Consider the following 15,152-nt stretch of genomic DNA (forward strand, 5'->3'; position numbering starts at 1 on the left):
GGGGCAGTGCCAGGGTACTGCCTGGGCCTCTCCCCCCCAGTGGCTGTCATCACTTGTGTGCCTCGGGTGGGTTCTGCACGCCCGGTGCATGTCATGGTGGACCTGACATGCATCACGTGTTTCACATCAGTGTGAGTGGGCAATCTAATGTGGGGCGTCTGGCAGACGTAAATGTGGAGGGGGAGGGGTCTGTCAGGCCTGATAATGATATTTAAATGAATGCAAATGGATATCCCAACTTTCAAGGTCAGGATTCCCGTCACATCATTAGCGGGAGGGGGTGCAATTGGTGATATACCGCTGGCACAAATTGCAAATTTTGGCCTCTTGCGTGATTTTTTTGTCCCCGTCGCCATCTACACCCGTGGCGAATGGGGCACAAAATCCCAGTCTATATTTTAACACTGACACATGTCTCAAAAATGAATGGCCTCATCTTCTTGATTTCTGTAACCTGTTTCAGCCTTTTAACCCATCAATAACACTGCATTCCTGCAACTTTGACCTCTTGACCATTCCCCACTGTCCTAAGAGGAAATGAGTCTGGACTATCAACTAAGCTTCATTCTGTGCGCAGCCAGAGACAACTGTTGAATTTAATTGATTGACATCCTTATGTGGTAACAATATGTTATTTTACTGTGATCTCTTTTGTCAATACCTCAATGTTTATTTGCACAAGATTAAAAGTTGTGATACAGTTAAAGCTTCTGTTATTGATACTTTAATGCTTTGGTTGATTAACACTATTATAGGATTGTCGGGACATCACTTTTTGATTTCCAAAGATTTGTGAATGGATTTTTTTTCCTAAGTAGTTTTGCATGTACTGTTGCTGCTAGAGGGGTTATTGGTTCTGTACATAGCAGATAATGGGTGAGTGGGCATAGAGGGACCAGAGTTGGTATGGAGGATACAAAAGGTGGTGGATGAAGGACATGGTTAGTATGGGTGCTATAACAGGCCCAAGTCAGAATGTCGGCCCAGGAAGTTGCGACTGCCTTTCAGTGAAAGTAAATAGGAGCCACTTCACAGCAGTTCAGGCTATAATAGGGTGGAGGCAGAGGGATGTGAGGGATTAGGGTATAGCAGCCTTTAATATGACTGAGATGAAGTCCCAGGGAACCAAGGTGGGCTTTTTAACTATCCTGCCTTGGGACTCGGCTGCCCCTGGTCTGCTTCCAGGGGTGATGGGCCCAATTCCATCCTGCAGCAAATTCCCTCCCCAACACACTCACCAGGGCAAGGTTTGCACCTTTCGAACTAAGTCGATGGGGTGGTCCAGGAAAATTTCCGACTTGAGCTATCTGCCTTGGTAGTGAAAATCGAGGCCTTTCTTGTGAAATCAATAGAAGAATTCATAGAATTACATAAAATTGCAACATAGAAACAAGCCAGTGTTATATTCCACATTAGCTTATTTCTCTCCTATTTCACCTCACCTTACCAACACAACCTTCCATTCCTTTCTCCCACATTTCCCTTCAATTCAGCAATGCTATTCATTTCAAATATTCGTTGTGCTAAAAAAAAACCCATTCCGACAATTCTCTGAGTAAAGAAATTTCTCCTGAATTCCTTCGTGGATTTTTTAGTGGGGTAGCATGTGGCACAATGGTTAGCTCTGATACCTCACAGTGCCAGGGACCCAGGTTCAATTCCGGTCTCGGGTCACTGTCTGTGTGGGGTTTGCACATTCTCCCCGTGTCTGCGTGGGTTTGCACTGGGTGCTCCGGTTTCCTCCCACAGTCCAAAGATGTGTGGGTTAGGTTGATTGGCCATGTTAAATTGACTCTAGTGTCAAGGGATTTGTAGGGTAAATATGTGGGATTATGGGGATAGGGCCTGGGTGGGATTGTGGTCGGTGCAAACTCGATGGGCCAAATGGCCTCCTTCTGCACTGAAGGGATTCTATGATTCTATTCTATGATTCAGCGTAAATTTTATACTGCCCCCAACATTTACCCTTTCCATATTCTGTACATCTTTTATCCTATAAATGAATCCTATGGTTGGAACAGAATTTCACCATGAAACATGAGGAGAAGCTCTTTTCAGATGCCAGAATAAAGAACAAAGAAAAGTACAGCACACGAACAGGCCCTTCGGCCCTCCAAGCCTGTGCTGATTATGATGCCTGCCTAAACTAAAACTGTATGCACTTACAGAGTCCATATCCTTCCATTCCCATCCTATTCATGTATTCGTCTCGTTGCCCCTTAAATGCTGTTATTGTACCTGCTCCCACCACCTCCCCGGGCAGCGCGTTCCAGACATTCACCACCCTCTGTGTAAAAAACTTGCCTCGCACATCTCCTCTAAACTTTTCCCCACGCACCTTAAACCTATGTCCCCTCATACTTGACTCTTCTACCCTAGGAAAGGGCATCTGACTATATACTCTGTCCATGCTACTCATAATCTTGTAGACCTTTATCAGGTCACCCCTCAACCTCCATCATTCCAGTGAGAACAAACCAACCATTCCTCATAGTTAATACCGTCCAGACCAGGCAGCATCCTGGTAAACCCCTTCTGTACCTGCCACTGACCTGCCACCCAAGCGTTTCTACAATGCAGAACCTGATAATAATGGATAGCAGAAAAGTGTGAGTAAAGTTGTGTATTTCATTCCTTTACAGAAAATCATGGGACAGTTTAAAATGTATGTTCCCCTTTCAGTCATTTGAGGGTCATAGACAGATTTGCTTGTCTAGACTGTGAATGTGCAGGAGAAATGTATCAGCAACAATCACTTCCCATTTTCACACGGTCTATGTAGCAAGGATGAGCTCGCCACACGTCAGTCTTCACAGTCCAAGTTCTTCACCATTGAACACAAGCCATGGAACAATTACCCAGCCCACATTAAAACAGGTTCAGGGACGTGGGTCGGGTGGGATTTGGAGCTTGGGAAGGCCAATGCAAAGAGGAAGGAACACAGTGCATATTATTTTCAGTTTATTTATAAATTCATGTTTCTGGCCCTCCAGGTCCCAAAAAATAATGAGCAGTGTCCATTCTGACCCCAGACTGCAAGTAAAGCCCCATCGACTTGTTTCCCAAGATGGAAGTCAGGGCATTATGCATATAATATGGCCCTGATTTCCATTCAGTGACATTACTCTTTACCTGAATCAGGCAAATTCTCAAGCCGCCAATGATAGGTCCTGCTGAAGGTGGCTTCAGTCACAAAAGGACCAGGAATGGGGTGGTTAGGTTTTTTTGCCGCTTCAACCACCCTCTTTCCATCCAGTGTGCCCAGTGAAATAGCAGTAGTATAACTAATCATAATGCACCCGGTCTTGAGTCAAGTTACTATTTTCACAATTACTTTTACGTATGCGCGCATCTAATAGTTTTCGGGTTTTTCTCCACTGCTGTCCTCGTGTGCTGCCATGACTGAGTCAGCAGCCTGAGCCTATAGTGGGTGTTCCCTTAAGTAAAGAGTTTTGGATTATCCTGAGGTCATGAAAAACATTATACAAATGGAAGGATGTCTCTTTTTCATTTAGGATGCTGAGACATTGTACGGGTGAGGGAACAGAATATAACAGATATTCCTAATTAGATGTAGTCTGACCTCTTGCTATATTGATCATATTCCATTCCATCTGATGTGTTCTGTTCATGCTACCTGTTTGGCAGAATATGTTTACTTCTTCCCCAGATTTCTCTTATCTTTACTGGCCTCAGCCAGGCAGTTTTCCATGAATAAGCACAGCTTGTGAGCATTGTGAAAATATTCAATCTTGGAATGCGTCACAGCTGCGTTTGAGTCTGTCCACCCCTAACATTCATACACCTGCACTTTCCTCAAAGCGCCCCTTGACACTAGTGTCATTTCCCAGTGGAGGCATGGGGATATCACAAATTTTAAAACTGCCCTTTCTTTAAATGGACCCAACAGTTTTTAAAATGGCTGACAGCACATCATGTGACTTTGACAATATTGGTTCCAGCCAAGACCTGAAACTCAAGCAAATACCTCACTAACATTGCAACAATCCCATTGTTAAGGATAAACTGTGAACCAGCAGGACTATGATAGATTCACTTTCCTGACTTACCGTAGATAATAGAGACATTGAAACTCAATGTGTGCTAGATTGAGGCGGCACGGTAGCACAGTGGTTAGCACTGCTGCTTCACAGCTCCAGGGACCTGGGTTCGAATCCCGGTTCGGGTCACTGTCTGTGTGGAGTTTTCACATTCTCCCTGTGTCTGCGTGGGTTTCCTCCGGGCGCTCTGGTTTCCTCCCACAGTCCAAAGATGTGCGGGCTAGGTTGATTGGCCATTCTAAATTGCCCATTAGTGTCCCGGGATGCATAGGTTAGAGGGATTAGTGGGTAAATATATGGGGATAGGGCCTGGGTGGGATTGTGGTTGGTGCAAACTCGATGGGCCGAATGGCCTCTTTCTGCACTGTAGGATTCTATGATTCTAGATGAATATGAAATGAGTCTCAGCAAGCGTTCATTGTATTGTGATGGTGCCTCATCTCAAATAACTCAAAGTCTGAAAGGCCACAACATAGGATGTGTATCAGGACAAGGCACAACCTTATTTGTGAAAGGTCTTTGGATTTGTATAGGTCACATTGTTAAAGTAGCCAGGTTTGTAAAAGTTACAGCTGAACCTATTCTGATGCGAGAAGCATCATAAGGGATCCCATCTAAAAAGCTATTAACCCAGCTGCAAGAACACACAGCCAAGATAAATCAGCTATACCTTGAAAGTGGGAGACAGAATCTCCCTTCAACTTGTTTCACCTGCAAGCTGACCTCCTGGCAATTCAACTACAAGAAACTTTGCTGAGAAGTTCTGTTTTTACCAAACCTACACTCCAGCTACATCTTCAACTTAGCCAAGAAACTGCAGGCATGTTATGAAAGAGACGGAAATCATTTCAACTTGTAATTGTGTCATTTTCTCCCCTCATCTGTATCTATTCTTTTTGTGTGTGATAATATGTGACATGTTAAAACCTTCAGAACAAATGCTCGTTAGTTGTTATATATTTAAAAGGGTTGCAGGTTGCTTTAAGAACTGATCACATGATTTGATGGTGATGTCATTAGGGTGTTGGAGGCTGCTCTTTCATGTTTAATTTGTACTCTATGTGGTGCGGAGAACATCCTTCAATAAAACGTGTGTTAGTTTGAATCTATGTGTGCAAACCACATATTTTCTTTTTGTTAAAACTCACAACCCTAACATAGTTAGAACATTACAATAATATATAATCTTCATTATTTTTAAATTCACAAATGCTTGCTGCTAGAAATTATTTAAATTGGGACAAACCACTCTGACGGTAAGAATACACATTGACCTCACACATATAAAAAAGCTTTGATCGTGGACAATTGTTCATGTCACTGGTCATAAGTTGAGGGGATAGTTTGCAGTCACTCACTTAACAGGCTTGGCAGAGTAGTTGCTGGGAGCATGTTTTTCCTGGTTGGAAAGTCTAGAACAAAGAGTCACAGTTTCAGAATAGACTGAGATGTGGAGAAATTTCTGCACTCAACGGGTTGTCAATCTTTGGAATTCTCTACTCCAGAGAGTTGTGGATGCGCAGTTATGGAATATATTTAAGGCAGAGATGGAATGATCTTTGGATACTAAGGAATCAACGGATTCAGGGATAATGCAGGAAGCTGGAATTGAGGTAGAAATCAGCAATAATCTTATTGAATGGTGGAGTAGTTTTGAGGGACAGAATAGCCAACTCCTGTTGCAATTTTTACACTGTTTATGTCTTTAAGCTGTTAGTGAGTTAGTATCAGAGAATGATAAAACACAGAAGGAATCCATTTGGCCCATTGGTAGCACTATTTAATTAGTCCCTATCCTTTGCTCTGTGCTCATGGCCCTAGAATTTATTTACTTCAGGGATTTATCTAAGTCTGAGTTACAGTAGGCGTTCCCTGATAACCCCATCCTTCCTCAGGTGGCATACCTCCCAGTTTGAGATCCTGTCCATTGGGTGAGTTCTACATACAATATTTGTGAAAGTCTTGCACTTTTATTTTCATTCCAATTTATTTACTTACTGAGGACTATTATGATCCTGGACATATCAATATCACCATGACTTTCTGTGGTGTTCAACTTTTGGTATAATTGAACATTGTACTCAGATGGGCGGCATGGTAGCACAGTAGTTAGTTGATACCCGACTTGGGTCAGTCTCAGTGCAGAGTCTGCACATTCTCCGTGTGTCTGCATAGGTTTTCTCCGGGTGCTCTGGTTTCCTCCCACAGTCTGAAAAGACGTGCTGGTTTGGAGCATTGGCCATGCTAAATTCTCCCTCAGTGTACCCAAACAGGCGCCGGAGTGTGGCAACTAGGGGATTTTCATAGTAACTTCTTTGTAGTGTTAAAGTAACCTACTTGTGACACTAATAAATAAACTTAAACTTTATTCAGTGAGACCCAAGTTCCTCACAACGATGTCCTAATCTCTAAGACTCCAGCTGTCCTTCCACTGCACTGCTTTGAAGAAGAGCAGGGAAATTCGCCCCAGTGTCCATGCCAACCCCTCAACCAACCTCACTAGATAGAGATATTCTGGGCATTACTGTTGTGGGATTTTGCTGTCTACAATTTGGCTATTGCATTTCCTACATTACAACAGCAACTGTTCTTCAAATTGCACATCATTTAATCAATGGTAAAGCACTTTGAGGTGTCCTGAGGTTTTGAAAACTGCTTTATAAATATAAATCATAGAATCATATAATCTACAGTCCAGAAGGAGGCCATTTGGCCCATCAAGCCTGCACTAACAACAATCGCACCCAGGCCCCATCCCCGCAACCCCACACATCCACAGTCCAAATCCCCCTGACACTAAGGGTCAATTTATCATGGCCAATCAACCTAACCCACACATCTTTGGACTGTGGGAGGAAGTCAAAGCACCCGGAGGAAACCCACGCAGACATGGGGAGAATGTGCAAACTCTGCACAGACAGTGATCCAAGCCGGGAATTGAAGCCAGGTCCCTGGCGCTGTGAGACAGCAGTGCTAACCACCGTGCCACCCCCCCCTTTACTTTCCAGTCAAGTCTGCCGACAGTAAAGGATGTGACCAGTGTGGACTGCTGTCCCACAGGGGAGGAAGGGAAAGCGAAAGGGAGTTGAAGCGAACCCCATCTCCTTAAAGTTACTACAATGTCGGTGCAACCTGAGGGTCTAGTCATCCATCCATTCCCTCAGCCAGAGTGGGAAGACCTGATGATCTGGGAGGAAACATAATGTCAGAAAACAAAACAATTCCACCATGACAGGATGGACCCTGCTCAGTCCATGAAGCCAACATGTGGTGATTCTTGTCTTCGGATGAATCGCCCGCTTGATTCCTTTGTATTTCCATTTCAGCTCTGTGAGGATGCATCAGGCCACCATCTGCTCATGGGAGGGGGGGTTAACCTAAATGACGGCGTTTGAGACAGGAAATAAGCTTCTTCCATGTGTGTGGGCTGCTCCGTGGAGACTATTGCAAATATTCTGAACAAGAACAAAAAAAATGTGTCTAAGTAATCTCCCTGAGTTTTATTTCACAAGGGTTTTGTAGATGAGATTAAAGTTATTTCGAGGCGAGTTGACACTTACATAGCGTTTTTGCGTTTGATAAGACTCACCTCATCCTGTACAGCTCAGAGGCCTGATTCAGGATTATCACGAAGGGTGGTTTCTTTGTGTGTCTGTTTCTATGTCTGTCGGACTAGATTAGTGATGTTAATGATAGTGGTGAGCTGAAGTACGAAACGCTCGCCATGTCATTCTCACGAAATATCATTTACTTCAAGCATTACCTCTGTTTCTCTCTCTCTCTCTCTCCACAGATGCTGTCAGACCTGCTGTGTACTTTCTGGCTTTTATTTCCAATTCCCAGCATCTTCTGTATTTGCGCTTGTTTGAAAACTGGAGCACCCTGCAGTTTCAAATGATCGCTGCCGGCATCCATCTCTCCCTGCGCTATTCATTAACTGCACCTGTCGGCAGAGGGTCAAATGCCACGAGCAGGTAACACTACTTAAAGGCAGCCTGCCCCTCTTAAAGGGGAAGAGCACATTGGCTGCAAGAAAATGGTGGAAGCTTTATTAAAAAAATTCTTCATAGGTGGTGAACCTGTGGAATTCTCCACTTCAGAAAGCTGTGGAGGCCAAGTCACTGAATGTATTTAAGAAATAAATAGATGGAGTTCCAGACACTAAAGGCATCATAGGGTATGAATCATAGAATCCCTACAGCGCAGTAGGAGGCCATTCGGCCCATCGAGCCTGCACTGACTGCAATCCCACCCAGATCCTATTCCCGTAACCCCACACATTCACCCTGCTAATCCCCTGACACTAAGGGGAAATTTTCATGGCCGATCAACCTAACCCACACATCTTTGGACTGTGGGAGGAAACCAGAGCATCCGGAGGAAACCCACACAGACACAGGGAGAATGTGCAAACTCCACACAGACAATGACCCGAGGCCAGAATTGAACCCGGGTTCCTAGCCCTGCGTGGCAGCAGTGCTAACCACTGTGCCACCGTGCCACCCAAAGAATGGGAGAATGGCTTTGAGGTAGAGGATCAGTCACAATCGTATTGAACGGCAGAGCAGGCTCGATTGCCCCAATGGCAGACTCCCGCTTCTATTTTCTATGATTTTAAAAGGTGCACCTGGACTGTGATACTTTTAGGAAAGGCTGAACAAGCGAAATACCGAGCACTTCATGGTGTCATGTACATGGCACTGGTTAATGGTAAGCACCAGAGCTTCACAAATGCTGCATCAGTGTTTTACTTCAAGTTTTCTCTTCAGGTCTCAGGTCTCAGCATGGATGTCCAGCTTCATAAACCAATATGTAACAAAGAAGAGATTAAATAATATTCCGGTGTAAAGATGAAGGGTTTGATGAGGTCTGGGCCAGGATTGCGTCCACGAGCACCCTCCAATACCAACCCCACCAGGGTTTGTCAGGCCAGGAGGACAAACCCCTCCTTCGATGAGTCAGTGGGAACAAGTGGCAGGTCAACACCTGCTTGCTCGTACCTGCTGTGGATTCCAGTGTCTGTAGGTGGAGGGATTCCTCAGCCTCTCTCCCACTGCACTGTGCTCTCTCCGATCTCTCCAATGGTCCTACTGGTCCCTGGGCGGACTGTTAAGATTTTGGAGTCCTTTCCTGACCTGGAACCTAACCACCCACCAGCCACCCCCCCCCCCCCCCCCGCCTCCTCCCTCACCTCACCCTCCACCTCAGCCCCCCATCCCCCAGCAGCCAGCCGGATAGACGTTACAGAGGCTGCAAACCTCCTCTCAATCGAGGCACCAGCCCTTGCTACTGGTAACTTGGCCCTCTGAGAGCTGCAGCCTAGGGAGTTGCCTTCTCCGAATCCACTCGGCAGTTATCTAACCTGTGAGCCACAGGTAGCAGGCAAACAGGAAGCTTCTGGCAGGTACTGAGACTGGCACAGTCATTTTACCAGGGGTTCTGCTCGTCACCTGCCAGTGGACCAGTGGAATCGCTATAGGACGGGGCATAGAGTATAAAAGTTGGGGTCTGATGTTGCAGTTGTATAGAACGTTGGTTCAGCCGCATTTGGAATACTGCGCCCAGTTCTGGTCGCCACACTACCAGAAGGACGTGGAGGCTTTAGAGAGAGTGCAGAGGAGGGTTACCAGGATGTTGCCTGGTATGGAAGGGCTTAGTTATGAGGAGAGATTGGGTAAACTGGGGTTGTTCTCACTGGAAAGACGGAGGATGAAGGGGTGACCTAATAGAGGTGTATAAAATTATGAAAGGCATAGATAGGGTGAACGGTGGGAAGCTTTTTCCCAGATCGGTGGTGACGTTCACGAGGGGCCATAGGTTCAAAGTGAGGGCGGGGGGAGTTTTAACACGGATATCAGAAGGACGTATTTTACACAGAGGGTGGTGGGGGCCTGGAATGCGCTGCTGGGCAAGGTGGTGGAGGTGGACACACTGGGAATGTTTAAGACTTATCTAGATAGCCATATGAACAGAGTGGGAATGGAGGGATACAAAAGAATGGTCTAGTTTGGACCAGGGAGCGGCGCGGGCTTGGAGGGCCGAAGGGCCTGTTCCTGTGCTGTATTGTTCTTTGTTCTTTGAAAAGCTGCCTTACAGACTTCACCTGTGAATATAATTAAAATGTAAGCTGTAGTGCACACCCTGTAGCACAGTATTCCAGCAAATATTCACCAGAAACAGCGTGCTGTCACTGTTTTTCCACAGAGACTATTAATGTTGGATATCTTGGAAAAGCAAAAAGACAGCCAAGGCATTCTGTAATCATTTGGAGGAGATGGTAAGATGTTATCACAGATATCATAGAATCCCTACAGTACAGGAGGAGGCCTTTTGGCCCATCAAATCTGTACCAACCACATTTCCATCCAGGGTCTATTCCTGTAACCCTTATTTACTCTGCTAATCCCCCTGACACTAAGGCCAATTTAAATGGCCAATCTGCCTAACCCGCACATCTTTGGACTGTGGGAGATAGCCCACTGGTCCCTGGGCGGACTGTTAAACCTCCCCCCGCCCTCACTTTGAACCTATGGCCCCTCGTGAACGTCACCACCGATCTGGGAAAAAGCTTCCCACCGTTCACCCTATCTATGCCTTTCATAATTTTATACACCTCTATTAGGTCACCCCCTCATCCTCCGTCTTTCCAGTGAGATAGCCAAGTATGATAGCCAAGTTCCGCACACACGAGGACGGCCTCAACCGGGATATTGGGTTCATGTCACACTATTTGTAACTCCCACAGTTGCGTGGACCTGCAGAGTTTCACTGGCTGTCTTGTCTGGAGACAATACACATCTTTTTAGCCTGTCCTGATGCTCTCCCCACTCACATTGTTTCGTTTCTTAAAGACTTGATTAGTTGTAAGTATTCGCATTCCAACCATTATTCATGTAAATTGAGTCTGTGTCTTTATAAGCTCTGTTTGTGAACAGAATTCCCACTCACCTGAAGAAGGGGCTTAGAGCTCCGAAAGCTTGTGTGGCTTTTGCTACCAAATAAACCTGTTGGACTTTAACCTGGTGTTGTTAAACTTCTTACTCTGTGGGAGAAAACCAGACCACCGGTAGGAAACCCACGGAGACACAGGGAGGAAGTGCAAACTCCACACAGACAGTGACTGAGGACGGAAATGAACCTGGGACCCTGGTGCTATGAGGCAGCAGTGCTAACCACTGTGCCACCATGTGTATGTCTGTATATGTCTGCATGCCCTAGAACTTTAGACACCGGGGGATGGCTGATTTTCTGTCCCCATTTTCAGCGGGCCGGCAAGCTGATGGGGACGGAGAATCCAACGGGAGTTTTACGCTGGTAGAATTTGCTGTTGATAATGTCCCCGCCTCCCACCAATGAGGTAATGGGGTTCCTCCCAGGAGCACTCTACCCCCAACCACCCAGGGACCCTCATTACCATACATTTTAATATAATTAGTGGGACTTCCCACTGTATTTTCTCCCCATGTGAGGAATTCCACTCCCCCCCCCACCGCCTCCCCCCCCACCACCTCTCCTCCTCCCCCCCCCCCCCCAACCCCTCAATCTTGCTGGCTTTGGTGGGGTTTACAACAGCTCAGGACAAATGGGACCCTGGGAAAAAGAATGTGCCAGTTGCTCACAGATAAGCACAGCCCCTGGGGTGGAAAGAATCATGCCCTGGCAGAGCCCGGACATCGCGTCGGGGACAATGCCGGGGTTGGGGGGCTTCCATGGGGGAGCTTCAGGGTGGGATTCTCTGGGTGAGGGTTGTGTTCCCATGTCTGTGACAGGGAACATTTTAAAATTCCTATTGTTTTAGATCAGGGCACCCCCCAGGGGCTGAGGTTACTGGCAGGGTGGGCTCCACCAGTGTGATGTTGTGGGGCTCACCTCCAGGATTTAGTTTTGATTATCTGTCAAAGCAAACTGCGGAAAAAGCCTATAGAGTGAGTGGTTAAATATTAAATCAGACCAAGTCACTGAGTGTATTTAAGAAAGAAATGGATAGATTTCCAGACACTGAAGGCATCATAGGGTACGAATCATAGAATCCCTACAGTGCAGAAGGAGGCCATTTGACCCATCGAGACGGCACTGACCGCAATCCCTCCCAGATCCTATTCCCATAACCCCACGCATTCACCCTGCTAATCCCAGGACATTAAGGGACAATTTAGCATGGCCAATCAAGCTGATCTGCACATCTTTAGACTGTGGGAGGAAACCAGAGCACCCGGAGGAAACCCACGCAGACATGGGGAGAACATGCAAATTCCACACAGACAATGTCGCCATGCCACCCACTCTACAGTGACTAGTCGCTCTGTCACTTTGAACTGAGTCAATAACATCAACAGCAACTCACATTTATATAATGCCTTTAACACAATTGGCAATTAAACGAGACAATCGGCAATTAAAAGAGTCAATTGATTCATCCTAGGCTTATCACACCTCATTGCTTTTGAGAACAGCAGGGGTTGAGTTCTACGTGCCCTCACCCAAAGGGAAGAAATGCCAGTTTCTAGCTAAAATGGAGGGCTGACTGACCAATCCCCAGATTGAGGAGAGTCAGAGGTCATCTGCTAGTTTCTTGCCCAGGAGAAAGAGAGAGAGAACTGAGTGACATGGGGGAAATCAGTGAAGATAGTTTTCTGAATGCAAGGCTTGGGCAATTTAAGCCTTGGTCTTCTTCAACACTGAAGCAAATTCTTGATCCAAAGCCAAGGCTACACGGGAAAGGAAAATCCTGCAGATGGTGGAAATCTGAAATAAAAACAGGAGATGCTGAAAATATTCAGCAGCTTGGGCAGCATCTGTGAAAAGACAAAGAGATTCATCATTTTCGAGTCAAATATGACTTGCCTTCAGAACTATTTGACTTTAAACATGAACTCAGTTTCTCTCTCCACATATGCTGCCAGACAGGTTGAATACTGCATGGGTAATTGCTTGTCTTATTCATAAGGAGAATCTAATTGAAGAATGTGTGTTTTGATCATAATGTCACTCAATGTGTTGACATGCTCTCTGTCACATGAAGAAGCTTCATGATTTGTAGCTGGGCTTGTCCCGCTAAAGTATTTGTAGCCTGCCTACAGAAATACTTGAGAAAGGTGTGTAGGGCAGGAGAATGTGAGTGTATGTGTGAGAATGTCTGTGTGTTTATGTGAAAGTGGATTTGTGTATATTTCTGTGTGTTTGTGTCAGTGTGTGTGTGAAAGTGAACATATGTGTTATGTTAAAGTGTGTGTGTGTGTGCTTATGTTTGTGTGAAAGTGTATTTGTGTTTGTGTGTGTATATGTATTTGTGTGTGTGTGTTTATGTGGGTGAGTGTATTTGTGAGTGTGTTTATATGTGTGAGTGTGTTTGTGTTTGTGCGTAGGTGAGTGTGTTTGTAAATGTGCAGATGTGTGTGTTTTTTGTGTGTGTGTTTGTGTGTATGTAAATAAATTTGTGTGAGAGTTGTGTGTGTGTATTTGTGTGTGTGCTTGTGAGTGTGTTTATGTGTGTGTGTACTTGTATGTGTGTGTGTTTATTTGTGTGAGTGTGTGTATGTGTTCGTGTGTGTGTGTGTTTATTTGTGTGTGTGTATGTGTTTGTGTGTGTATGTGTTTATTTGTGTGAGTGTGTGTGTGTGTCTGTGTGTGTATGTGTTTATGTGTGTGAGTGTTTTTATGTGTGTGAGTGTGTTTGTGTGAGTTGCAATGTTGAATTGGAAGGTCCCCTTCAACCTTTTGGGAGAAGTAGGGATGAACAATAAACACCAGACTTTCTAGCAAAGCTTACAAGTAGCATGAACAGATTTGGAAGCTTGCACTATCTGGAGGGCTAGGTTCTTTCATTTTACAACCCTAATTTCTAATTTGTCTTTTCTCTTGCCAAAAAACTCCTCCTTCTGTGTTTCTTCCATCACTGACCCCTGATCGCAGATTATAAAGTCAGATTGAATTGATTTACAATGTAAATTGTGGCCAGTGTTCAACACAAAGAAGCAAAGTTAAAAACAACACACAGCACAGGTGGATTTCTTCCATACACAGCTGGGTATTTATACGGCTATACTAATAGAGGCTTTGATGGTCGTTAGATTTCAAATCTATTAAAATAGGTTTTCAACTTACTGCCCAGGTATGAAGCTGGCATTGTGGATGACGTTGTGGTATAGCAACTGCCCGATTTTCATTCTCACATACAGTTGCCCAATCCACAATGTCAGTTTTATGACTGGCAACTCACTTTCTGATCAGCGTTGTGCAAAAGATGGATCAAGTTCTCCGATCTCTCAGTCCCGAGTCAAACCAGTCAAATCAAAAAGATAGAACTGCTATCCTTCTGCTACAGTCTGTGTGATGTAAAATTATGGACTGGGATTAATGGAGTGGAATGGCACATGGCACATCAGCACAGCATCTGCGAAGTGCTGATGCTGTGATGAAAAGCTCGATTTGAACCTAATCAAAACCCATGGGTTTTGTGTTTTATGGTTTCCGAGAGCCTGGACAGGCCAAATGTTTACAAGTATTTGCCTTTAGTCGACTCCTGAGAAGTCATTAACTCTTCATTATTTTTGTGTCAAAATGAGGGCCGAGGTTCGCACAATGTTTAATCATTTTTGTACCATCAATACATTCAATTTGGTCATTATCTTTCTATAGTCAAAGTTTTAAAAAATTGAACATTGGCGGCATGGTGGCGCAGTGGTTAACACAGCTGCCTCACAGCGCCAGGGAGCCGGGTTCAATTCCGACCTTGGGTGACTGTCTGTGTGGAGTTTGCACCTTCTCCCCGTGTCTGCGTGGGTTTCCTCCGGGTGCTCCGGTTTCCTCCCACAGTCCAAGATGAGAAGGTTAGGTGGATTTACCATGCTAAATTGACCCTTAGTGCCCCAACATGTGTAGGTTAGGGTAGTAAAGTGGGGTAAATATGTGTGGTTATAGGGATAGGGCCTTGGGCCAGAGTAGGATGCTCTGTCGGAGAGTCGGTGCAGACTTGATGGGCCGATTGGCTTCTCTCTGCACTGTTGGGATTCTATGAACTTCTTTGAACTAACCCACTTGGGGCCACTTCGTTAAATACGTTCAAGAGGGAACTGGACGTAGCTCTCATGG

This window comes from Mustelus asterias, chromosome 8 (assembly GCF_964213995.1).
Source record: "Mustelus asterias chromosome 8, sMusAst1.hap1.1, whole genome shotgun sequence".
Classification (NCBI taxonomy): Eukaryota; Metazoa; Chordata; class Chondrichthyes; order Carcharhiniformes; family Triakidae; genus Mustelus; species Mustelus asterias.